The sequence below is a fragment of the Rhincodon typus genome, chromosome 8 (genome assembly GCF_021869965.1).
Source record: "Rhincodon typus isolate 14 chromosome 8, sRhiTyp1.1, whole genome shotgun sequence".
Lineage (NCBI taxonomy): Eukaryota > Metazoa > Chordata > Chondrichthyes > Orectolobiformes > Rhincodontidae > Rhincodon > Rhincodon typus.
In genome coordinates this window covers 21,282,986-21,309,757 of record NC_063339.1, presented here as the reverse complement: position 1 = coordinate 21,309,757, position 26,772 = coordinate 21,282,986, and the positions used below count along the sequence as shown (strand labels likewise).

At 39.1% G+C, this 26,772-nt stretch overlaps 1 protein-coding gene and 1 long non-coding RNA gene across 3 annotated transcripts in view; one reads left to right on the top strand and one right to left on the bottom strand.

Annotated features, from left to right (window-relative positions):
• The window catches only part of si:dkey-87k14.1 (leucine-rich repeat transmembrane protein FLRT2), a 55,040-nt gene extending 44,110 nt beyond the window's left edge, over positions 1-10,930 (bottom strand). Inside the window, exon 1 of one of the 2 annotated variants that reach the window (XM_020521731.2) lies at positions 10,570-10,930. The gene's annotated coding sequence lies outside the window, so the exon portion shown is untranslated. Of the gene's footprint in view, positions 1-9,944; positions 10,005-10,569 lie in introns of those variants that run through there. The other variant, XM_048599946.1, reaches the window with a different exon arrangement.
• Positions 10,156-26,772, top strand: part of LOC125483688 — a 227,389-nt gene continuing 210,772 nt past the window's right edge. The window contains exon 1 of the long non-coding RNA XR_007262637.1: positions 10,156-10,557. This is a non-coding gene — a long non-coding RNA (uncharacterized LOC125483688). The remainder of the gene's footprint in view (positions 10,558-26,772) is intronic.

The following is a 26,772-nucleotide window of genomic DNA, read 5'->3' as shown; positions in this document are numbered from 1 at the left end:
TAATGTAGAAAAACATCACAAAGCACTTCACACAGCCATAAGCAAACAAAAATGAGCGCTGTACGGCAGAAAGAGGAGCAACTAAAAACATGATCAAAGAAATAGGTTTTAAACAGGTCTTAAATGGTTGAGGACATGTTTGAGAAGGGCAGAACAGAATTCTGGAGTTTGGGACTTTGAGGTCTGAAAGTACTACTGTAAATCATGTGGCAACATGAATGGGTTAGGGTTAGGTTAACCCTAAACCCAAACTCAAACCTAACCTTAACTCTAACTCTTTCTCACATGAGGCCAAAGCTGGAACAAGAATAGAATGGAGAAGAATATGGCTGGAGAAGAATAGAAAAATATGGAGGGACTGAAACCATTAATGGTTTTAAAAATTAGACATTGGGACACCAGGTGGCAATGAAGGTCAGCCATAACATATGAGACCACAAGATATAGGAGCAGAATTTGTCCATTCGGCCCATCAGGTAAGCTCTGCCATTTGCTCACAGCTGATATGTTTCTCAATCCCATTCTCTTGCCTTCTCCCACATAACCTTTGATCCCATTACTAATCAAAAACCTATATATCTCTGTCTTTGAGATACTCAATGGCTTGGCCTCCGCAGCCATATCTTGCATTGATATGCACTGTTATGTTAACAAGATTGAATTATACTGTTGCAATTTATTTTTGCAGTTGGCCTACATTCTTCACAATTGGAAACATTTCACTTAGCTAAGCTGAGAGAACATGGATCTCCAATTGATGAAGACTGGAGGTGACACAGGGGTTCCACTGGGCTGTAATTGCCTAGAAGTGAAAAGGTATTCAGAACATTGGTAATGTTCCTGCTGTTTATCTGCTTGAAAATGTTCAGGCCTCTGCTGACAGGCTTGTTTAGATCCAAGTTGGAAGAATGCTAGTCCCCCGAGTGAAAAATCCACCCATTTTGTGTCCCATGAGTCGGTCAGTCTTGCAGGTGAGTCATCCAGCATTCCTACAAGTCTCCGATATTGGATTGCTGAGATGCCACAGCTGATCAACTCAGCTCCAGGCAAATCATTCTTAAACTAGTTTGAGCCCAAAGAAACTTCACTGACCTTCCCTACCCCCATCAGGTAGACATGATTCTGAATTTAATATGGGCCAGACATTTGAATCTTCCTGTTCAATGAGGGAGATTCTTTTTTCAAGCTGAGTAGAATTGAAAACCAGCATATAAACTGTTCACATAATGAAATAGAAACTTATCATTCAAGATGATAAGAGATTACATATACTGGTGAAGGAAAACATAGCAAAGTAATATGAGAATGGGACAGGTCAATATAATTAGAAGAAACATGTGGTCGTAGGGAAAGGGAATTTTTACACAAGGAAATGCCATGGGCTGCTTGGTCCTGTTTCTTTTTTTGCGTTTGATTTTCTGTTTTTCAACGTACATACAACATATTGGAGAGACTGCATCAGATATAAAAGGTGCAAATGTTATAAATTAATCCGAGCCATTTCGCAAAATCAACCAAAGGAAGAATGCAATCCAATCAAACCTGGATTTGCTACTCTTTAAACATGATGTCACTCAGGGAGAGGGTAAATTTTTGTCAAGTCATAATTATTTCACAGGCCATTTTAGATTGGCTGCCTCTTAAGCTTATTTTTACCTAATGGTCTCTTAGAAGAGAAATATTTGAAGCTGTTGTAATATTTAAAGAAAATTGCTGGAACACATAAACAATGGTATTGATCTAAAATAAGACAGACATAGCAAGTGCTTGCAATCAATTAAATATTTTTGAAGTACTGTCATTCCCGTAATATAGGAAATGCAAAAGGCAATTTGTACACAGAAAGGTTCCATGAGCAGCAATGAGATAATGGCCAGGTAATCTGTGTTAGTATTGTTAGTTGAGGAACAAATATTAACCAGGATACTGATAACTGTCTGCTCTTCTTTAAATACTGCCTTTCACATCCACCCAAAAAGGATGATGTTTGGTTAATAATGTATCCAAAAATCAATAAATCCTGCAGTAGAGCTTAAATTATGTGCTTAAGTCTCTGGAATTCTATTTTAACATACACTGTTAAATGAGAGATAGAGAGAGAGCTATCTTAAAGCCCTTCCCTCCCCCCAAATTATAAAAGGAAATGGAAAAGGAAAAGTAAGAACATTGACAGTTTATTGTTCTGGGAAAGAAAGAATGAGAGTAATTAGATAAGGCAATGAATCTTGGTAAACAAGAGTGAGAATTAAGATTCTGAGGAGGCTTAAAAGGTCTTGATAAGGTAAATGTTGAGCAGATGTTTCCAGTAGTGGAGATAGCTCTAATTTGGGGACATAGTTACAGAATAAGATGTCACACATTTTAAACTGAAATGCAAAGGAATTTCTTCTGCCAGAGGATAGTAAATGTTTGTCATTCTCTATCCTGGGATCTGCAGATTAAATCACTGAAAGTATTTAAAAAAGAAGTAGAGCTGGCATGAGAGAGGAGTTCAGGTCTTGGGCAGATCAACTGTGATCTTGTTGAATCGCGAAGCAGGCTTGAGAGGCTGAATATCCTTCTCCTGCTTCTACTTTTTACGAATGCATGAGTATGGAAGTAATTTGGAAAGAATGAAAGTGAAATGCTCAGATCATCAATGATAATAGAATTATCAGTAAAACAGGGAAAGATATCAAGATAAGCAAGCAATTGAAGGCTAGTGATGAATCAGAAATTGGCCATCAGACAGCAAGCTATTCTTGTACAATATTCAGGAGTTGGTTTCATCATGGGGCTTTTCTTTTTATCTGTTAATGGAAGAGTTGAAAAGTAATGAGGTTGTGAGTAATATTGAAGTCCAACACAAGCAGTTTCAGAATCCTGTTTGTTTGGTTCTCAAGAAACTCTCTCTTGTTTGTTTGTTTAATCCCCCAAACTAATTGAACAATAAAGCTCATTTCTCCCTGTTAGTAACTACAGCTGGGTTAACTGAAGACTATGGGAAGCTCAAAGAAGCCTAAATTGTTGTCAGTGGGACTCATTCAGCTTGAGTTGACAAATATTTCGAATTACACCTCGCCTTGAAAAATTTATTTGGGAGCATCCTTTCCACATTTTTTTGGTTATGTGGAGTTTTTATAGGAATCAATTAGATATAATGCAAGATCTTAAAGAAATTAAAAGGTTGAATATGTATATTCTTGTTAAATGCGAGCATATATCATAATTATAATGTTACTGTTGAAAAAAAACTTCAAGTAAAAACGAGTAGAGAATGTTAAAAATTTTAGAATTGAATTCACATTTGATTAACATTTAAAATTATGGCATATTTAAAACACAGTACAAGACTTTATTGAACCATATATATTTCAGAAGTAGTGCACTCTGGAAATTGAGTTGTACAGAGCTAACATGCCACATTAAGAATCATTCGTCTCTGGTCAAACCTCAGGTTGATGAGATTTTTGAAAGCCTCTTCTCAATGTTGATAATGGGTAACTAAAAACAACAAATTGGTAATGTCATTCATAGACTCCTCATGGGTCTATGATTCCCCATATGGCAAGCAGAAACAAAGATACTGATTGAGTTATAGGGTACTTTTCTGATGCAAAGACGAATAGACGATATTAAGTAAGCCTTACACTGCATATATCTACTTCAGTAAGCCTTGCTTAAAGCTATAGTTGTGTTCCTTAAAGATGCAGTTTTAAATAAAACAACTTTAAATGAATCTGATTATTACAATGACATGTAATATAAAGGCTGTAGTTACCTTCAATAGCACATTTTTCATAAAACAGCATGAAAACATGCCCTGCATTTTGAAATAGGCTACATTCTAATGTCAGTAATGAAATAACTTTTGAAATATAGTCAATGTAAAAATATAAAATAAATACTCTAGTTCTACTTAACTCCTACATTCAAACTCCCTATTGCTGCTTGCCTGTTTGACTCTCCCACTTGCTTTTTCCACTCCCTAATGTTCAAAGTGAGTGAGGGCTCAGGATAGGCATGATGACAGAGAGCAAGTAAGCAACAGGAAATACATGTGGGATGGAAGTGGTGTATAAGAAAGTCAGAAAGCATAAGAAAGTCTCAACAAATGGAAGAGCATCTTGGATAGTCAGAGAGGCTACTCCAAATTGGCACTGTTTGAGACACATTTGTTCTGTCAGTGATGGCATATAATGATGCTAAAGTAGAAATCCTGAGGTTTAATATGTATTCTGACACCTTTACATCTATGACGATGAAGTGAAACAATATTGAAAGAAGCAACTTAAAAAAAGGACTTAGTGTAGACCACATCTTGCGAGTATTTTATATTGCCAATGTGTGGTGAAAATTGAAAAATGCTCCATCTGTTTTAATACACCACACAATCCTATTATTTTTTCCATTCCCTCATTATCAGAGAATGGAAAAATAATAGGATTGTGTGATGCGGTAAACTGACATTGGTCTTTCATTGTAAATTGATGGGATGAAATGTTCAACTGTCCACCTACATAAAGCACCTTTCATGACCTTTGTCTCTGTCTCTGTCAGTCAGTTGCTAGGGGATTATAGGATAATTAAGCACTAATTGACACAAAATCAGTGCTCACAGAAAATAGATACCAGGGACAATGCAAAAAGGGTCATCAGAATACCTTCAGGCTCCTCTGCCAGATTGAAAAACATTGTGCAGAAATAATGACGTTTTACTCACAGTCTAATCTGACCTGGGAAGCACAGCAAAATGTGTTTTATTGCTCAGTATAAAATTCCCAAACAACAGTATTTCTTTTCTTAAAATGTTTTTGTAAATGATGGTGAATTTCCCATGATCACATCAGTAGATTTTTCCTGTTCCTGTCTCTGGAATGAATTGGGGGTAAAAAGGGCAATTTTCTCTAGGTGTTTGTTTGGTTGCTGTCTACAGAATTCAGTATACCAGGGGGCCAAGGAACAGAAAAACTCTGCCCTAACACCTGGATGTAAAGAGGATAGGGTGAGGGAAAATTCAATTTGACTTGGAGTGAACAGTAGGAGAACAAATGCTCTTTATGCACCAAACATGTTTTTTCTTAGAAGTGAAGTCAAGATATAACACAATCTCTCACATTGTTCCCCAATGGAAGGCCATATATTTTGAAATGTTATGGGTATTTATTCAGATATTTGCTGTAGGCCATGCCTGTCAGTGATTTCCAGTTTTGATTCTCATGTAGGATTATAGGGCTACTGGGAAGGCCATTTACTTGGATGGAGCTTGCTCTTGGGATACTTCCTTGACACTACTTGCATCAGAAAATGCAGTCTTTTTTTGGATACAAACCTTTGGAGGAGGCGATACTTTAACGTCCTTCCTAAAACCCTAATGCTGTTCAAATTTATGCCTGGGTAAGAGAAGACCTAAACAATTGAAATGATTTTATTCCCTTCATTAGAGGATTTGGGCCCATGGTGAAGCATGGATTGTCCACACAGCTTTGGCACAACCAGACAGCCTGATCTCATGCAGTGTACTCCCAACCACCAGTAAAGTGAGTCTTCTTCCAGGTCACAAGTTGCAGCACCTGCCTTAGTGCCAGGAGCCAAGATGGGTTTCCCATCCCATGCCATCTTAAGGAGCAATTAGGCTTTCCAGTCTTCAGGAAGCAACCCTGAAACTCACAGAAATGACATAGACTAAGTGTAACTGAATATCCTGTGAGTCTCCCAATGTTGTTCGGAGTGAGAATCTGATGGATCCTCATCCAATTTTAAAGGCATATTGTTTGTATTCAATCGCAGTGGGGCTTGTTGGATCATGGCAAAGAAATTGAATTGCCAGAAGTGCATGCTAATGCATGACTTTAATGCTCTACAATCATAAACATGAGAGAATAAATTTTAGTTTTAAGCTGCATATTCCAAATATTGGAAACAAACTAAAACTGTTTTGAGTCAAAATTAACCCATTCAGGCCATTAATGAGTTGATATCAAAACTATGGCTTTGTCAGGGGCACTTGTGTTGAACAAATATGATTGAATTTTCAAGGAAGTAACCAGGTGTGTAGATGAGCATAATACAGTTGATGTGGTCTGCATGGACTTGCGTAAGGCGTTTGATAAGATCTCACATGGCAAACTGGTTAAGAAATTAAAGCACACACAATCCAGGGCAATTTGGCAATTTAGAATTAAATTGGCTTGGTGGCAGGAAACCGAGTGCGATGTTTGAAGGTGGTCTTTTTGTGACTGGAAACTGGTATTCTGTGGCATACCATAGGTTTCAGTGCTCGCACCAGAGGATGTAGAAGAGATTCACTAGGATGTTAGCTGACCTGGAGTGATTCACCTATGATAAGAGACTAGATAGGCTAGGGTTGTTTTCATTTGTTGTTATGTTGTACATCAGAGTGTTTGTGTTTCTCAATGTTTGAAGTTGTTCTTGAAGACTGAGGGGGGGTTGATTAATGTGTATAAAGACCTGAGGGGCATAGAAAGGGTAGACAGGGATAAATGTTTCCCTTTAGTAGAGAAGTCAATGTCCAAGGGCCATTGTTTTACAGTAAGGAGCAGGAGGCTTAGAGGGGATTTAAGAATAGTCTTCACCCAGAGAGTTGTGAATATCTAGAACTCTGACTGAAAGTGTGAAGTATTTATAAAAGCACTTGAAAAGTCATAACACACAATGCTACCGGTCAAGTGCTGGAACATAGGATTAGAACAGATGGTTGTCGATGACCAGCATGAGCATAGTGGGCTAATGGCCTCTTTCTGTACAGTGGAAATCTAACTCCCTTTGACTCTATTGTTAAATGAATATCAAACGAATCTGTACATGAACCACTCTCATTCGTAATGCATTTGGTGGTTCAACTTGTCTTATGCATCAGGTATACCTGAATAATTTCCTTCTGTCATGATATATGATTAATTTATTTCTCATTTTAAATTCCTACACATGTAACGCTATCATCCCGGTAAACGGTACGCTCACAATAGCAAAAGTGTTGATATCGGAGAGTGGAACAGGCTGTGTTGGCAGTGGAGCAATGTTAAACATTTGAGACGGTTGCCAGCTGCCGTCTGCACATGTACATATCTCAAACGGTATTCTGACTGTACGACAAGCGTAAAGCTTCTGATGTGAACAAAGGCTTGCACCAGTGAATGGAATTAATGTGTTACATTTACGGCAACTGTTTTATAAAACTAATACACCTTTGAAAGTTTAAGATGTACAATTTCAGGGCCGTACTTTTTCAATTAATGAGCCATAAGCAAAAAAAAGCTTGTACATGTGACATTTATTTTACTCAACAATCCAACTATTGTTAAGTGAACAAATTAAATCACCTAGATTGTTGCCTTGTGTTACAGTGATAAAGCTGCAAGAAGGATTCAATGTGGTTTCTGCTAGGTATATAGATATTGTATAAGGCCTTATAGCGGGATGCAGAGCCCATCTTTTAGCGAGCCCTCTGCCAGAGAGTAACACTATCTCCTAAACATGCCCTGTGCCTGTGAAAGTAACACGAAAAGCGCTCTCCCTGATACCGTTCGCTGTCTTCAGCCCAGACATCGCGAATTTCACAGCCAGTTCCAGCTCCATCGCCAGATAAATGGCTTAATCATCAGTGCTCACTGCTGCCAACTATCTAAGTGAGATAAGCCCATTGACAGGACAAACCGCTGAGAATTCGGATCAATAGGATTGTCAACGAGAAGCGGCACGGGCTCCTAAAATATATAAGCGTCTGACATAAAGGCCCGTGGGAGACAATGAGGAAGAGGAGGGGTGGGGAATAATCTGGTGAGATTCCAAAAAAAAGTTTACAGAAAGTAGCGCCCCATATTGCTTCTGGAATGTGTCCCTTCTGTTGGACACGTGAATAAACAAGTCAACAACAGTGAATGGTGGGAAGGGAAAGCAACATTTCAACACGGTAATCACCAAGCAATGTACACTGGAGCAAATTTTATAGTCATTAAATTGTCTAGCAGGCCTCAAACACGAATAAAAAGCAGCAAAAGTACAGCACACGACAGGTGATCATTTATTTCCCAGGCAGCTTCTCAAACTCCCAGTATCATTCGGTCTCATCCTACCATACAGTCTCGAACTGTATCCTTGACTCCTATAGTGTTATACACAGGCTGGAATGAGCGAAACTGCTTCAAACAGGGAAGAAAAAGTACTGCGGGGAAAATAAAACTTGAAATCATTTATTAAAGAAAGGCTGAGGCAAGGATGGATTTTGCTTTCCATCAAATAGCGCATGGCGCCCACGTGCACAATCAAAATGCTTTAATAAAATAAGCTTGAAGGGCCCGGCGGTTTTAAATGTGTGTAGGATCGACTTTGAAAAAAAAGCCAAAATGTCACCCCAAATGATAAAGTGTTTTGCATTTAATCTATAATTGCTACAATGAATCATTATGGATATTTAGTTTGCAAAGAATTAATTCATTGAAACCCATTAATAAGCATTGAATACAAAATGAACAAATCCCACCACGTCAGGTCTTGAAATTTTGGCTTTGAAATTTGAAGGTTTTTTTGGTTTATGTCTGAACTTTGGTGTAAATGAAATTAATTCTCCGAGGAGACATTACGTTTCTCTTATTCCAGGACTTTTTGCTATGTCTCGTGTTAATATTTATTAGACTGGATTTATTTTGTAAATGTGGTTTCCTCTTTAGGTTACACTGTGAGTCAATTTATTTGCTTTCTCTCACCGGGGAGTTGGTGTCATTTTCTCCTCATGTCACTTTCTGCACGGGTTATTCTTTTTTTACGTCAGGTTAACGCATGTTCCGCTGGTTGTATTACACTAAATTATCGAACATTAACTACACAGAACCTCAAGGCATTCGGTCCAACAGGACGATGCTGCTACTTATGCTCCCACTTTACTTCTGCCATCCCAACATCAGATCCATTTTCTTCCTTATCTGGTTTCTCCTGGGAGGAATCGATAGTGCTCACTCAGAACCCTCCACTTCCCCATTAAAGAGGTTTTCCCTCAGCTCCTTATTGGGTTAATTTGCGACTATGTTGCACATTTTTGATCCTTAATTTTGGAAACATTTATTTATTTGTCTACCTCACCGAACCCTTTGCAATTTTAAAGAGCTTTACTATATTCTCTTTTCTCCCGTGGATAAAAAAAAACAACCTCGAAAACTCTCGACCAGTTCAATTAGCAGAGATAACTGCAGTTGCCAAAGCTCATCTGGTTATGTACGAGAACACACTGAAAGATTGATTTCCTTCTTAGACAATGTTCTTTAGAGTGAAGAGATAGACCAGAGATGAAAGGTCACATTAATAAGGAAACGTTAAAAGAAATCCCAACTTTTAAAGTCAGGGTTCATATCCTGACTCTACAGGTCAGTTGGGACCAGTAATGAAGACATTTCTTTCAGCATTTACTCAGGGTCTAAAGGGCGTAGATATTGGCAAAGGAAAATCTTCCACTTAAACAAAAATGCTAGTTTTAAAAAAAAAAAATCTTTAAAAACTGAAACATTTGTTTCTTCATTCCTGATATATTGGCTCATTGGGAGAATTGTGTTAGTAAATGGAAAGGACAGAGGGCGACATATGAAAAGCTTAAACAGGCATTGATGCAAACACGTAATAATTCAGACAGTTTAAAACTTTTGAGTTTGGGTAATTTTTCACATAAAACAGAAGTTAGGTGAACCTATGCCTTGCTCTGTCATTCTATTTTTACATATTATAGCAACAATTAACTCCTCTACCTCCACGCTTGTTTCTCAAGGTGGAACATAAAACACAATTGTCACAATTCAATTTAACAAACAAGGACTTAGAAGACGGGGAAAGAAAAGATCTTTTTGAAGTGTGAAATAAGAACGGGGAGAAGAGACAGGCAGGCAGCCAGGTAATTTTTGAGAAGTATATCATGTGTGTTCGATCGGCTCGACGTGTAAAAAAAATAAAACTTGCACCTGAACTGGTAACTCCAACAAGTGCTGCGATTTTACTGAGCGATTCTGCCAGCATTCCGACCTTTCGCCGGTGTGCTAAATGCGGCTATTGGACGAAAAATCAGAGCCTCAAGGAATTAATGATCTTTTAAGTGTGAGGGGATCGGCGTGAAAGGAGTGCGTGTGTGTGTGTGTGTGTGTGTGAGGGAGAGAGAGGGAGTGAACACAAGAGGCGAAGACACGAATGAGGAAGAATGAGGAATCAGGAAACTGATAGGGGCGGTGAAGAGGGGAGTTCATTCATCCAACACTTTTTTTAGCAACAGTCCCTAAAATGCCACGTTAAGTGCCCCCGATAATTCCACTGAGATTCACTGAATCTGAGATCGCTTGGTGCAAACTTAGCAAAAGTTTAGTACAGAGTACATGATTTAATCACAAGACCCTCCCGGCGTGTCAAACAGCAAGCTCATCCTTATTTGTATCTGAAAATTGTTCCTTTGCCTGAATTCGAAGCGACTGGACTTCACGCTTCACGAACGAGGATCACGCCTGTTCCCTGCTGCAGGCTACACCCCAGAAGCATTTCCCTCTGCCTCGTTTACGCCAATCTACAACTCCGAGTCAGGGCGAGGTAAGTGCTTACCGTTAATGGTGACACTGATTCCAGTGAGCTGCAGCTCCACAGCGGTCCAGTTTACCCGTTCGAGAACAGGGAGACCTGTTGAGTTCTTGGGAACGGAATGAAGTTCAAGCACCCTTGCACTCGCTAAGTCTGAAACGGGAAAACGCCCACTTGCTGATCTCACTAACCCACGAATGTAACTCAACTCCTCCAGACCACTCTCCGGGCCCTGCATAGCTGGGGGATTCGCCAATGCTGTCTCCAATGAGCTCTCAGGTGGAGTCGAGTTACACGGTGCCATGCTGTGGGAGGAGGATGTCACAAGCTCGGTAACTGAGCAGCCCCTTCCCTCCGCGCAGTAACCTTGCCTGAGTGTGGAACAACTCTTAAAAACTGGCTTCATTTCTCTCCCTTCGCCACAAGCGCAATCGTGTACTGTGCTGAACTCCCCTTGTTTGTAACCTCTAGAGTCGTAACTGTACCAGCAGGCAATGAGCATTATCATGTAAATAGTGAAGAGAGGAGAGTGGGTGAAATTAGCTTTGTCAGCAAGCAGAAGGGGAAGGGGCTTCAACCCAGTACAACGCCGCTTTGTTTATTCAAATAGTCAGATAACATTTACTCCTCACCTGGCAGAAATACAACTGAACACGCCTGCTCTGTTGGATTGTAATGCCGAATACTGTGACTTGTGGCAGGTGCTACATGTTCGTTGTTTCTTTTGTCTCTCTCTCTCTCTACCCCTCTCTCGTTCATTCTCATTCTCTCATTCGCTCCCAACCTTCATTCTGTGCCTGCTCACATTCATCCTTTTTGTCTTTGGATATGTACATTTTTTATTGTAGATTTCAAGTTAAGAAAATAAAACGACATTCTTGAAACTTAATACTAACTTCAACTGAAAATGAAGGATATTAGCAAGCTAGAGAGGGTTCAGAAAAGATTTACCAGGATGTTGACAGGAATGGAAGGTTTGAGTCATAGGGAGAGGCTGGGGCTATCTTGACTGAAGCGTAGGAGTTTGAGGGATGACTTTATAGAGGTCTTTTTTAAAATCATGAGACATATAAATAAGGTGAATGGCAGGTGGGGAATTTCAAGACCAGGCACTATATTTTTAAGCTGAGAGGAAAAAGATTTAAAAAGGACATGAGGGCCAACATTTTTACACAGAGAGTGGTTTCTGTGTGGAATGAACTTCCAGAGGAAGTGGTGGATGTGGGTATAGTTACAATGTTTAAAAGACATTTGGATAAGTACATGAATAAGAAATATTTGGAGGAATATAGGCTAAGTGGAGGCAGGTGGGACTAGCTTAGTTAGGGACTGCGGTCGCATAGACCATTGGACTGAGGGGTCTTTTTCCATGCTCTATAACTCTATGAAAGTATTGCAGTTACTTTTTTTTTACAATTTATTAATCACTCTATACAGAAATCAGGAAAGATACTGCCCAAAAAGACAAGCTAATGAACCATATATTTGCATACATGTGTGTTGTTCACAGGAAGCAACTAGTTATGCCAATGCTACTGAACCAACTAAAGTAGTCAAAAGACAAGTCACTGAATAGGCAATTTATTAAAAACTCATTTTAAACTTTGTCTTCAAATACATACTGTGAAAAGGTACATTATACTACATCAATGTTGAAGCACCACTGAAACAAAAAAGAAAATTTTTGTATCCAACATGCTTTTAATTAGAAACAAAAGAAAACTCTAGAAAAGGACCTGAAGAAGGGTCCCGACCCGAAATGTCAGCTTTCCTGCTCCTCTGATGCGGCCTGGCCTTCTGTGTTCCTCCAGCTCTACACTATAGCATCTCAATGGGTTTTGAAGAAGGGTCATGGGCTCAAAATGTTAACTCTGCTTTTTTCTTGCTATTTTCTGAAGATATTTTCAGAAAATTTTCTGAAGAATGGTCCCAACCCGAAACGTCAGCTTTCCTGCTCCTCTGATGCTGCCTGGCCTGCTGTGTTCCTCCAGCTCCACACTGTGTTACCTCAGGCTCCAGCATCGGCAGTTCTTACTATCTCTATTGAAATGTTAATCTGATGTGAGTCAGGATATGTATCTGTGTATATACTGTACCTAACTCTGCTTACTCCTTCACATTATCCTTTATTTACATCAGTACATAGTTAGCAAATACAACTCCTTAGTGTATGTCTTAGACCTGTCTCTCCACAAGCTCATTCTCATTTGGTGTCTTCTCTGCACAGATATCAGAGCCTGTTATATTATCATATTGTCAGTTACATCATCATGATTTACACCATACCATAATACCATACTGCCCAAAAGTCAATGGAAAATATGATAGGTTCAGAAAACATTTGCCACATCATTAACGCTGAACCTATTGGATTTTCAGGGAGGTCCCCTAAATGAGTAATGAGAACTCCAGTTCTGAGGAAGGGTCACCGGACCCAAAATGTTCCCTCACAGATGCTGCCAGACCTGCTGAGCTTTTCCAGCAACTTTGTTTTTGTTCCTGATTTACAGCATCCACAGTTCTTTTGGTTTTTATCCAGTCTAATTGAGATGTGTTACTGCTTAAATATAGGAATCCTGATTGCACCCTTTTTTAGGAACATTATTTCAATGTTCATGCACTAATAGAACAAAATGTGCAGTCGCCATTCATACTTCTTTTTTACCGGGCGTTGAGTGACTTAATCATTGGGACCAGCAAAGGATGCTCAAAAATTGTACACTTTTAAATTTTTGCAGGGCCAGGAGGAGGACCAAATCTGTCCTAGGATATTACAAAACATTTTATCCCACTGCCAGCCTGACAAAGACCAAATCTTCCCTGTCTGGGATAGCTTCCAATCCCCAGTCCAGGCCTGCTTTGGGAATCGGATTATTTTCTGCCCTCGCTAGTTACCTTGCTGTAGGATAGCACCCATCAGTGTTCACAGATCTCCAGCATCTAAACATCAAGAAAGGAGTGTAGATAATGTGCCAATCTCATAACATATTGGGGAGAAGTCAGTCTCTCCGATTTCACCTGAGAAGCAGTTCTGAATTCCTCTTTGTTGTAATGTTTTATTGGAATGGTAACTGCTTCAACAGCTTCTTCACATTAGTCAATCTCTAAACTTTTGAACCCAGTGCCTACCGTTGAAATACTCTTACTCAATTGTTGGTTTCTGTTTTACATTCTTCTCTGTTCTGTTGCCTATTATTGGTCTCTCTTGATTATTCACAATGTGACAGTGCACAGACCAGACTATGAAGCCTTGACTGGTATTTGTACTTTATCTCAGAATACTTTTGAGCATAAGTCATGGCAGACACTCCAATGCAGGACTAAGGAAGTGCCATCTTCAGATGAGGTGTTAAAAGCACAGTTTGCCCTCCCAGGTGGATGTAAAAGATCCCATGGAAATATTTGAAAGAAGAGCAGGAATTTTATCCTCTGGTTCCTGAAAATAATCTATTCCTCAGTCAACAACGCAAAAACAGATTAGCACATTCTTGTCTGTGGGAGTTTGCTATGAGCAAATTGGCTGCACTGTTCCCTTCATTGCAACATTTCAGAAGTACTTAATTGCCTGTAAGTGCTTTGAGGCATCTGTGGTTATGAAAACTACTAAATAAATGTAAGATTACTTCATTTTCTTTCAGAAAAGATTTGTGAAACCTTTCTTTGGGAAATCAACTGGGTTAAGTGGAGGTGGTGATAGGTCAGATTGTATATGCACTGGGGAAATTGGGTTAGGTGGGTTAAGTAGTTTTTTTTTCTCAATTCCATTAGTTTTTTTGAAGAGAATATTTTAGTTAGATATTTCATTAAGAACTATGATGTTGCTATAGTATTTATAGTATGCACACTGCATGTATAACATAAAAACATAGGGGTTAAATGTATTTTTAAAATAGTACTTAGCATGGACTTGGGAGAAATGAGACTCTTGGTTGTCTGTTTTCTGTCAATACAGACTGGAGTGGGCTACTTGATTCAACCATTTTCTTACTCATAGCAGCATATCACCTGCCATTTTTATCTTAATTACCCTAACTTCTCCACCTCTAATAATTACGGCTGTTTCCTCAATAATAATCTATCTTCCCTCAAAGCACTTAAATTGTCAAATGTGCCCTCCTGGTATAATGCAATCCACATTGTCCCAAACTTTAAATTGGCTTGTAGCCAATTTAACTCAAATTATGTTTGAACTCCCCTGCTAAGAGCATAAACAATTTCATATTTACAATTGGGTTCCATTTTTTACACCACTATCCAACTTATCCCCAATCTTCTCAGCTGCAGGGAATGGAACTCAAATTCATCCAACCCCTTCAATTCTGCATTCTATGCATCATCCTGATGAATTGTGACATGCATGTTTTGTAAGTATATGCTTTCTATGATTTCCTGCTCAAAACTACATGTATCATTCTGTATACTTCTCTGCTTTTCTCTTCCATAACATTTATGATGGACCCCAGGATCACATTTGCCTTTTGATCACTTTTGCTGTTGTAATGTTTTGCATGACTTCTGCATTTGGCATATTATGTTTTTTTTTCCTATTTATAATATCCACACTACATTCATATGTCCAAACTCAACTACTTCACACTTCCATTCTTTGGACTACAACTGTGACTTGTCTGCCTAGTCATTCAATATATATATAAATTTACATTTTTGCACCTTTCTTTCCTATATGTGCTAAATTTGTATCACCACAATGAGTTGGGATATACTCTTCCTATATTCACATTCAGCTACTACAGACAATAATTGCACGTTAGCATTGATTCACTGAGAACATTATTTTTCACTGCCCTCTGATCAGAAAATATCCTGTTCTCTCACTTCACAATCAATTACTGCCTGCAAATTTCCTTTGTGATCTTGGGACATATGCTACATACTGACGTGCTGTTATTGTTTCATCAATACAATTTGAATGCAGGATCAGATTCTCCTTGAGGCTCTCGCTGGGAAGCTGTATCTTAAAAATACTTTTTCTTTAAACAGCACCTAGCTGTGGTATTATCCAACCAAATTAGTATTAAATTTATACAGATTCTATTATAATATGTTACAATAAAATATTAAAGAGCAACAATATCAGCATTTACAACCCATGATGTTATAACCTACAAATGCTGTCCCATGAAAGACCACTATAGATTCCAAGAATAGGTTTGGTTAATTTTATTAAAAGAATTACAGTGCTCTATCCACACATAAGGGGCACCTGGATGTATTCTGAAAGTTAGTGATAGTTTAAAATGGAGAATATTGATTCAACATTGATAATATGTCTGTTTCCATTTAATTTAATGGATGGCTGAGTCAATATCATCTGTAGTGCATTATCGGCCAAAGTCAAAAATGCCCCCACAGACTGAGGATTCTATTGATCAACTCAAAGGTGGGTGTTATATTCCTGAATGTCAAATCTAGTGTAGGATCTGGAAATGGTTGGTAATTTACTAATCAGAGGAAGGTGAGAATGACAAAAAGCAAAAGTGCAGCACATGAAATGGAAAATGAAGCAAATAGGCAGAGGAAAGCTACAGTTTACACTTCGGCCTACCCTAAAAAGTTGGGTTTAGGGAGATTGGTAAGGAAATTGCTAGAGAATGCTCTCAGGGAGAAACTCTGCCAGAAATGTCTGCACAAAAAAACATGTTGAAGTGTCCTGTTTTATTTTGCGCTTGACATATTCTTGATGTTGTTGGACAATTGAAATGTTTACAAAATGTGCTCAGTGTGTTCACATGCTGTAGGCATTAATGTTACATGGAACTGCACTGAACTGCAAGTAACTGGAATTATTTTGGAGGAAAGACAAATAAATGAATAAGATCTGAAAACTTAAATGAAAAAAAAGGGAAAAAAAAAACATATCACAATAATTGGATTACAGCACTCAAGAATGCAAGTTAAAGCCAAATGTGAGAAGTTAATTAGAATTCAAAGTACCCTGTCAAGTAAACATAAAAAAAAATCCCATGGAAAATATTTACCCTGCAGACATTATTAAAAACAAATTATCTGATCATTATGATTGTGCTGATTGGAGAAATCTTCTGTGCACAAACTGCTGGCTGTCCTTTTTACATTACAATAGTACCTGCATTTCAGAAAATGCTTAATTGGCTATAAAAGATTTTGGAATGTCTTCAGAACTTCCAAGTATCTACAAAAAATGATGGACGTGCAGTAAACAAATCCATGTCAGATTGGATAGTTTCATATGACACCCCTTTGAAGAGGCCAAATCTGAGGGGCAGGTTCTGCCATAAGAGGCTCTTGTGAAGATGCTGTGGGTGGAATCTTACATTTGTTTGTACAAGTGTCAGTTTTGTTGGGTTTCATAGAGGGTTTCTCTCCATGAGATCTCTTGCTGCATCTTACCAACGTTCCCTGATTACCAACCTTCTCCAACCCCGATAGCTCCTGTTTTGTCTAACTCTAGCTCCATTCTATCACTTGCCACACATGGAACAATACGCCACTGTCAGGATAACCCAGAATAGAACAGCCATAGGTCCCCCGGACAAATGCTGATAATCTGAACAGCCCCACATAATTCCTGACATTTACCCTAGATATGGCAGACAAGAAAAAATTGGTGTCCGCTTTGCAGACAGAGATCCTAGTGGATGGATTGGTGCAGGGGTAGGCTGTCCTCTTTCTCCAGGACAGATAGCCAAGGTCATATCACCAGACCATGCTAACCTGGTCCAAGGCTGCTGCTGGGTCAGTGTAGTCTCAGACATCTAGAGAAAAGCACAGCAATGTTAGATGATTGCCAATTATATTCTCCACTCACACTTTATCTGTTCCCATGTCTCACCAAGGCTAATACTTCACTCATCTCATTATTGCTTCAACATCTTCTCTCACTTGCTGTCAGTGACTCCAACACCTGACAGCACTAACCCTGTATGCCCTCTGCATTGATTACTCATTCACTCAGAACACCTCCTGACATGCAGCAAAAATAACATCTATGCCACCCTCTTTCATATTCCTTAATATCTACCTCTTTCTCATTCAAGGAGGAAAACAACTCAGAACAGGGCTGAAAGAGTCAAGGTGGATGGTGTGCTGTCTGAAATTTGGCTCTACACCCATCACGAGGAGATGACACTGAGTTTGATATTCCCAGCTCATCCGCTGAGTGGCTGACTGAATGTGTGCAAGCCCTTGGACTAGTATTAAAAGCTGCACTGTGCTGGGACCCCAAGACTGAAGTCTATCTCCCTTAACTTCACTGAAGGCTGATGACAAACATGACAAGCTTTCTGGCTTTGTGCCTGTGCTAGGCAGCAAGACAATAGATAAGTGTTGTGAGGTTGATATCTCTGGCTGACGGGACAACAAGCATGTAAAGCAATGCAAGGAAGGGATGCTGTGAGCATCCAGGTTGGCTCAAGAGTGAGTAAGCACTAAGATCGAGTGAACAGGCCCAAGATGTAGCCTGGTCTACTCCATGAACTGGGTATATATCCCAAAGCACAAAGTGTCCTTGCAGCAACGTTGCAATGATAGTTGCAATTGCACACTGAGTTGCAGCATTGAAGTGCAGAAGTGCACTGTAAGTGGATTGAAGATGTGCCAAGAGAGTTTGTGGAGGCTGGCACATGTCAGATGCCAATGGATGTAGACATGAGGTGCTAGTGGCTAGTGCCCGTGAAGTATGCTCTGAGATGCTGGTGCTCAATATCCAACATGGAAGTCCTTTAGAGCAAGCAGCAAGCTGAATTCACCAGGTACCTGCTCTGACCTTCATGTTGAGAATTCTTGACAACCAGTTTGTTCATGGTGGGTTGTCCGACATGAAGCTATATGTACCTGAAGCAAGACCAACAGTTAATAGAATAGTTAACAAGGAATAATCCCCCTTAATAGGCAACTCACAGCTGCCTCGTGAGAATAATCTCACCCCAATACCCAGAACTTAGTTAAAAACAAGTTATTCCTCCTTGTTGGACTTTTCACATGATTCTGCCACATTTTTCACCAGAGCCTTGTCATTCAGGCCCCTGTAAGATTCCACTCCATGTGTTGGTGTTCATTTTTTCTTTCTGGCAAAGGAATTTATGAATTTATTATTGCGTTGCTGGCCACATGTTCTCATGGCAGTGCATGCTAGCATACGCAAGAAGTTTTTGTTTTCCTCCAGTGACTTCTAGGTAGGATAATCAATGCCTAGGGCCATCATTTCACACTATCAAGGATTCTTGAAGTGGAACTTTGGGTTTTCTACCAGTTACCTGTTTCCAATTAACTTTCCCTATAGAAAGGCCTTGCGTTTGTGACTTTTTAAAAATTGCTCATGGGATAAGAACATCACTGGCTAGGCCAGCATACAGTCCCATTCCTAACGGCTCTGGAGAAGGTGATGTTGAGCTGCCTACTTGAAGCACTGCTGTTCCTGGGTTGTAGGGACAGTATTGTTAGGAAGGAAGTTTAAGCAATGGTATGAGGAATAGCAGATGCATGGCACTGCTATATAGGGGAGTAGTATTATTGCTGGACTGTTAATCCAGAGACCCAGATAATGTTCTGGGGACCTGGGTTCGAATCCCGCCATGGCAGATGGTGGAATTTGAATTCAATAAGTATCTGAAATTAAGAATCTAATGATGATGGTGAATCCATTGTCAAGTGTCAGAAAAACCCATCTGGTTCACTAATGTCCTTTAGGGAAGGAAACTGCCATTCCTACCTGGCCTGGCCTACATCACAAACACCTTATAGGGCAGACATCACTATAAGATATCCTGGCATCATTCTGATGGGCCATTGTTACCAATATGACCTGATTATCATGAAATGGCACTATCTGTCCAGTGATCTCCACACCCAGACCTAATGTAGTTCAGGTTGTGACACCTGTCACTCACTTCTACAGTAGCAGATTGAAGATGCACTCCCAAACATTTCACATTTCCAAATACAACAGGCATCAAGCCCCCTTTACAAGTAATGATTCCAAATCCTAGCAGTTCTCAGTTTGTTGCTCTAACAATTGATACTCGCCAAACCATACACCAGGAGGGTGTGAATGATGGTACATACAAGTATCTCTTTCTTTCTTCTTTCTTTGTAATTGAGGGGATGGCCTAATGGTGTTATTGCAGGGCTGGTAATCCAGAGACCCAGATAATGTTCTGGGGACCTGAGCTTGAATCCTACCATGGCAGACGGTGGAATTGGAATTTAAAGGAGGAAAAAAAAATGGAATTAAGAATCTAATGATGACCATGAATTGATTGTCGGGAAAAACCTATCTGGTTCAATAATGTCCTCTAAGTAAGGAAACTGCCATCCTTACCTGGTCTGACCGACATGGGACTCTAGACCCACAGTAATGTGGTTGACTCTTAACTCTGGGCAATAAATGCTGCCTACCCAGTGGCACCATAATTCTGTTGATGAATAAAGAAAATTGTGCACATGTTTACCAAGGAGGATCACTGAAGTGGAAAGAATAATTGTTTTGTTCCTGCTTTTTGGACAGAGAAGTTTTAGAGGAGGATGTGATGACTATTTCTCTGCTGCTTGTGTGTAAAAACAATGTAAATTAAATCATAAAATTGTTCCCATTTGATTTTATGTTGAATACATCAATTGCAAAATTGTTACACCTAATGAATGGAAGAATACTTAACTCCTGATTTGAAGGTGGGCAGATGGATGATGTTCAATTAGGAAGAAATGGCTTATTTGATTAATTAGGCTTTTCCTGTTCTCAAAAGTCCTTATCTCTTTAGACTTAAACTTTAGTATGAGCAGTCATTATTACATTAAAATTCGTGTATTTCAGTCGTCACAGAAATGCACAGCACACACACTATATTTACTAAAAGATACATTCAAATGCTACCCTTATGCTTTAGCCTATGCTAGGTTATGCAATGGCTCAATGAGTAGATAACAAGGTGTAGAGCTGGATGAACACAACAGGCCAAGCAGCATCAGAGGAGTAGGAAAGCCGACGTTTTGGGTCTGGACTCTTCTTCAGAAAATTTTCTGTAGAAGGATCCAGACCCGAAACATCGGCTTTCCTGCTCCTCTGATGCTGTTTGGTCTGCCGTGTTCATCCAGCTCTACACCTTGTTATCTCAGATTCTCCAGTATCGGCAGTTCCTCCTGTCTTTGAATCATTGAGTAGATATATGTCCGGAGCAATTCTGAGCAGTAATCATTAGGAAAGACCATGCCTATTCCTTTGCTGTGCTCAGTTGCAGGATCAATTTGGATGGCAGTAGGAGAAACAAAAGAACATTGGAGCAGGAGCAGATGATTCAGTTCCTCAAGACTACCCCACTATTCTAGACTAGGGCTGACCATCTACCAAATTCGCATACTATTCCCATATTACTTGATGTCATTAGTAACCATGAGCTACATATGGTCTCAGAGACCATGGATCAGGGTGGCTAAAACACATGTTTTCATTTGTCACTTGTCATTTTACCATCTCTCCTATTGAAAGCAGCACATGCGTGAGCATCGGTTGAGAAGGGGATCAAATTCTGCTTTAGAGTTTCATTGTCAAATCTCCTGCTGGTCCACTGTTCTGAATGTGTGATAATCAGGCAATGGCTACTGATTACGATGGAGCCATCTCTCAGGATCGCTCAACATCTTCAGAAACATAGACATTAGGAACAAGAGGAGGCCTTCCAGCCCATCAAGCCTGCTCTGCTGTTCAATTTAACTATGGTTGACCCTCTATCTCATACTCACACTCTCCCCATGCCCACCCCAGCTCCCCCCACCCCCCAACCCCCTGATGCCTTTAGAAATCTGTCTACTTCTACTATTGAATGTATTCAGCAATTTAGCCTCCACCACCTAATGTGGTAGAGAAACCCACAAGGTCACCACCCTCTGAGTAAAGAGATTTCTCCTCATCTTAATGCTAAATGGTCCACCCGTATCTCAAAACCATGGCACCTTGTTCTTGATTCCCCAGGCTGGAGAACATTATCCCTGCATCCAGTCTGCCCTGCCCTGACAGACTTTATATGTTTCGATGAGATTCCCACTTATCCTTTGAAACCCAAGTGAATAGAGGCCTAGTTGAACTAATCTCTCTTCATATGAGTATCCTGCTGTCCCGGGAATCAGGTTGGTTAACCTTTGTTAAAGCCCTTTGATGGAAAGTATATCTTTTAGGTATGGAGACCAAAGCTGCACAAAATACTCAAAGCCAATGTGGAGCTGGAGCAAAAAAGCTCCTGGGCTTAAATCCCCTTCCAATGAAGGTTAACATAACATTTGCCTTCCTAAATCCTTCGTGCACCTGCATGCTTGCCTTCAGTGACTGATGTACAAGAGCACCTGATTCCCTTTATACATCAATATTTCCCAATCTATCACTGTTAAAATTATATTCTGCCATTTTATTCTTCAAACCCAAAGGATAACTTGCCCACATTATCGCCATCTACTATATATTTGCCCACTCACTGAACTTGTCTAAAGCTCCCTTAAGTCTCTTTACATCCTCCTCACAACTGACAATCATTCCCAGTCATGTGTTGTTGGCAAATTTGGAAATATTGCTTCTAATTCCCTCATCCAAATCATTTTTCTCTCTCTCTCTCTCTCTCTCTCTCTCTCTCTCAATATACATATAGTGAGTAGATGGGACCCAAATGCTGATCCCTGTGGTGCCCACTGGTCACTATTTTCCACTCTGAAAAGACCCATTTCATGCCTACACTCTTTCTCCTGTCTAATAACCAATTCTCAATTCATGCCAACACATTAGTCTTTAAACTCTTATGTAAGAATAAAAGCTTTTTGAAAATCCAAATACACCACATCTACTGTTTTTATTTCCTTTATTTATTCCACTGGTTATATCGTCAAAAAAAAACTCCGGTAGGCAAGTCAAATATGAATGCCCTCTCATAAAGCCATGTTTACTTTATCTAAAATAAAAGAAAGAACTGTGAATGTTGAAACTAACAAAAACAAAATTGCTGGAGAAATTTAACAGGTCTGGTACCATCTAAGAAGAGGAAACAGAGTTGATATTTCAAGTCCATTGACATTTCTTCAGCGTGTCTTGACTTCATCTAATCCTGCTGGTCACATCTAAGCATCCTGTTATTGCATCTTTTATAATAGACTCTAGCATGTTTCCTTCAACCAAACTTACAGGGTCTTCAATTCTTTGTTTTCTCCCTCCCTCTTATTTAATCAGTTTAAACATTTTAGTATTTAAACATTTGCCACCCTTCAATCTGCCAGGACTATTTAAGCTTCGTCCGACTTCTAGAAGATGACAACCAATACAGTCTGTTAGTATTCAATGATTTATATTGTCAGGACCTGGGGATTTATCAGCTTTCAGTCATTTACTGCCACAGTTTTTATTGTTATGACTAATTTCCTTCAATTTCTCCTGCCTAATAGTCCCTGCTTCGATAACATTTATCGGAAGTTTTCTGTATCTACTTCTGTGAAGGCAGAACTGCAGTTGTTTCTTAAAAGCTCCTTATTTTTATTATTTCACCAGTGTCAGACTGTAAAGGACCTACATTTGTCTTCACCATTCTTTTCCTTTTACATACTTATAGGTGTTCTAACAGTCTGCTTTTCTGCACCTTTCAAGCCTACTCTCATATTTTCCCCCTCTTAATCAATTGCTTACTTTTTCTATGCTGAAATTTTATCTGTTCTCAATCCTCAGGCTTGCTACTTTTTCTTGTAGCTTTCTATGATTCCTCTTTGGATCTAATATTATCCTTAATTTCTTTTGTCGGGCATGGTTGGGTCACTTTCTCTGTTGTATATTTGCATGTGAAAGAATTACATAACTGTTGAAATACATGCATTTGTTCCTTAGATTCTGGCCATTGCCTATCCATCATTGTTTCATTTAATGATTTATTGCAGCCTACTCATGACTCCATACTTTTGTCATTTCCTTTTCTTAGATTTAGGATCACAGCTTTGGATTTAACAACTCCACTGTCTATCCAAATGAAGAACTCTATTCAGTTATGGTTATTCTTCCTTAAAGGATATCACACAAGATTATTAATTAACCCCTTCTTATTGCACAAAACCAAATCTAGGTTGCCTGTTCCTTAACTCACTGGCCTAATAAAACATCTTAATTGAACTCTAGGCAATAACCTGCACCATATTATTACATATGTTGTCTATCCAATCTGCATGTAGATTAAAGTCACTCATGATTACTATAGCACCCTTGTTATATGCATCCCTAATTTCCTGTTTATATGGGACAAAAAAATTAGTTCACTAAGAATTAATTAGAAATTTTATCCGAAGTAGAATATTTAATCAGTCTTTGCATTGTGCTAAGGCTAAAACAAATCAATGCTCATACTAGTTAGAGCATCCTCTTAGTTACTTTCAGATAAATGCAAAATCTACTATAAGTAGTGAAGATCTGATTGATTTGTTTTATTATTTGTTACTGTGTTGAGTGTGACGCCTTATTTAAAGATTTTCTTGCTGAAAGCAGTTGTAGTTCATAACTATAAAGCTTCATGATTCCTTAAGAACTCATAAAATGAACCTCAGTGGACCAACATACTTTCAACAATCTTAAATCATAAGCAAGCTTTTCTGTTTCTGTGCAAGATTATAATGGTTAACGTTTGGGTACCATTCTACAACTGATGTGAACTGGAGTGCTCCAGTGCCTCTGTTTATTGGCCACGTTCCCTCTAGGTTGATTGAATCGAGTAGCTGCAGAGTAAATAGTGCATGAGAAATTCCCTGAAACAGAGTACAATCAAATTTAACTGGCTAGTGCTCTGATTGTCAGCCAGCACTGTACATTTCCAAAGGATACTTGGCCTCCGTATAAGCTTCTCCTTCTGTTTGACTGCATTCCTGCAGGAAGTGAAGATTTGAATGTTCTGCTATTTCACTGCTATGAAACACAGAAAGAAGATACATCGGTCCCATTTACTTCACAGATGGTGATTGGATTCCTTCAGCGCTGAACATTCCTACTGGAACATTGCTTATAACAGCCTCCCTGTACACTGTTTCTAACCTGTATAATCTCTTTTTCCTTCCATGAGCAATCTGTCCCAACTACATTCCAGGCTGTTAGTATTTTTTTAGAATCTTCCTCTGTTCCAACTTGCCTTAATTTGTATCTTTTTTTCTGGTTGTTAGGGTCAGCCCTCTCTTACGCTACTTGGATCATTCCTGCTTCATTACCCGGCTTGTTTTATTTTTCTCCCTTTGTCTCTTTCATCTCCAGGATCTTCCACAAGCAATGTTTTCTTTCTTCTGTCTGCAGCTCACATCTTGCTGACCGCTGCCAATCATTTTGACCATGAGTGCCAAGGATACGATTGACATATGAAGGAAACAACAGGGAAGGTGAGGATGAAAGAGCAGAGATAGAAATAAAAATAATCTAGGTAGACAGAGACAAAAATACAGTAGATAAAATGGAGAATAATGAATAAAGTACAAAGCTGCAGTAGAAGTATCTCAGTTTGTGTAAATACCATAATCTGCTTTTCGTTCTCTTTCTGTTCTTTTGCTGTTGCAAATTTCTGAATTATTAACCTCCAAACTTAATACATTGATTCTCCATGATTTTTCCAAGTCATTCCATTCACTTTTCTTAAAAAAATTTCCTTTTATTTTCCAAGTGTGCTTAATTAATTTGAAGACACCTTTTTCTAATTTTCTCCAATTTATCTCATGATCTCACTCACTCACTCTCTCTCTGTGCTGTCTCATTCTGTCTGTTTCTCAAAACCACCCTGCACTTATTTTTTCAAAAACTTCCTTGTCATATTTTCACCATTATTCCCTGCATTTTTATCATGGGTTACATCATTTGTCTCAATTGTTGTACTTCTCACAGCTCCCAGTAAATTTTCACGATGTACTATTCAGCTATTAGTGCATAAAAATGTAACTGGGTTCTTTGATTTGCATTGACTCTTCAATCACTGGGGAGGCAGGAATATGAATACTTCCATGAGCAAGAGCTATTCAATTGCCCAGTACAATTCCTATGTGTCAGCACATACATAGTATATAGGCATAACATTCACTGGTGGCATGCACACTTGATGAAAACAACACATCATTCTGAAACACAAATGTAGAGGACCTTGAATGTTATAAGGAAGATACAACTGGTGCAGCTATTCCCATGCAATGTTATCTGCAATGTGATTGTGCACTTGTTGTATCTGCCTGTGCAATATGTATTGTCAGAAAGATGATACCAGACTATAGTGGAGTTCGAAGAGTAGATATTATTATCAACTCCATGTATTGCCCTGGCTAAAGTTTGAGCCAAAATTAGTCTAATTGCAAATTTAACATCAGATTTTACTACAAGAGATCAGCTTCTGACCACATATTCACAACATTATTGTGACTGCCTATTTCCAAATCTATACTATTGCCCAACTTCATCCCATCACAGTTCATTGACTTCTGCAACTCTTATTCGTGCTTGTCTTCATCACTTCTGGACTTAGCTACTCCAACATACTCCTGGCTGTTCTCCTAAATTCTAACTGACCGAAACTTGAGGTCATCTAACATTTGGCTATCTGTACCTTAAACCATACCAAGTCCCATTCCCTATCATGCAGAACGCAGTGATGTACACTAGCTCTCAGTCAAGGAACAGCTTGAGGTTAAAGTACTAATCCTTGTTTTCAAATCTCTCCGTGGCTTCACTCCTCTGTATATCTGTAATCTCCTCCAGTCTCACAGCTCTCTGATGTCTCTACATTCATCTAATTCTGCCCTCTTTTCATCAATGTACCACGAGAGGCCAGAAGTTTAACTGCCTGGAAACTAAGCTTAGAAACACTGTTGTTCTATTTCCCCCTTTCTACAACTTGCTTACCTCCTTCAAGACATTGCTTCAAACCTACCTCCTTAACTCAACTTTTGATCATCTGACCTGATATCACCTTCTGTGTCTTTTGCATCATGATGCTCCTGAAATGTCCAAAGATGTTTTATCATGTTAAACGTACTGTAGGAGTGGCTTACTGCTTGCTGTTTTGTTGATGTCCTAAACTAAAGGTTTTGATCTATTTGGAAACAGCAATAAGAGCAAACTTACCATTACATAGCAACTTATCACATTCTCAAAAACTCAAAATCATTACACAACCAGGTAAGTGCCATCACAATAAGGTGCAGAACTGGATGAACACAGCAGGCCAAGCAGCATCATAGGAGCAAAAATGCTGA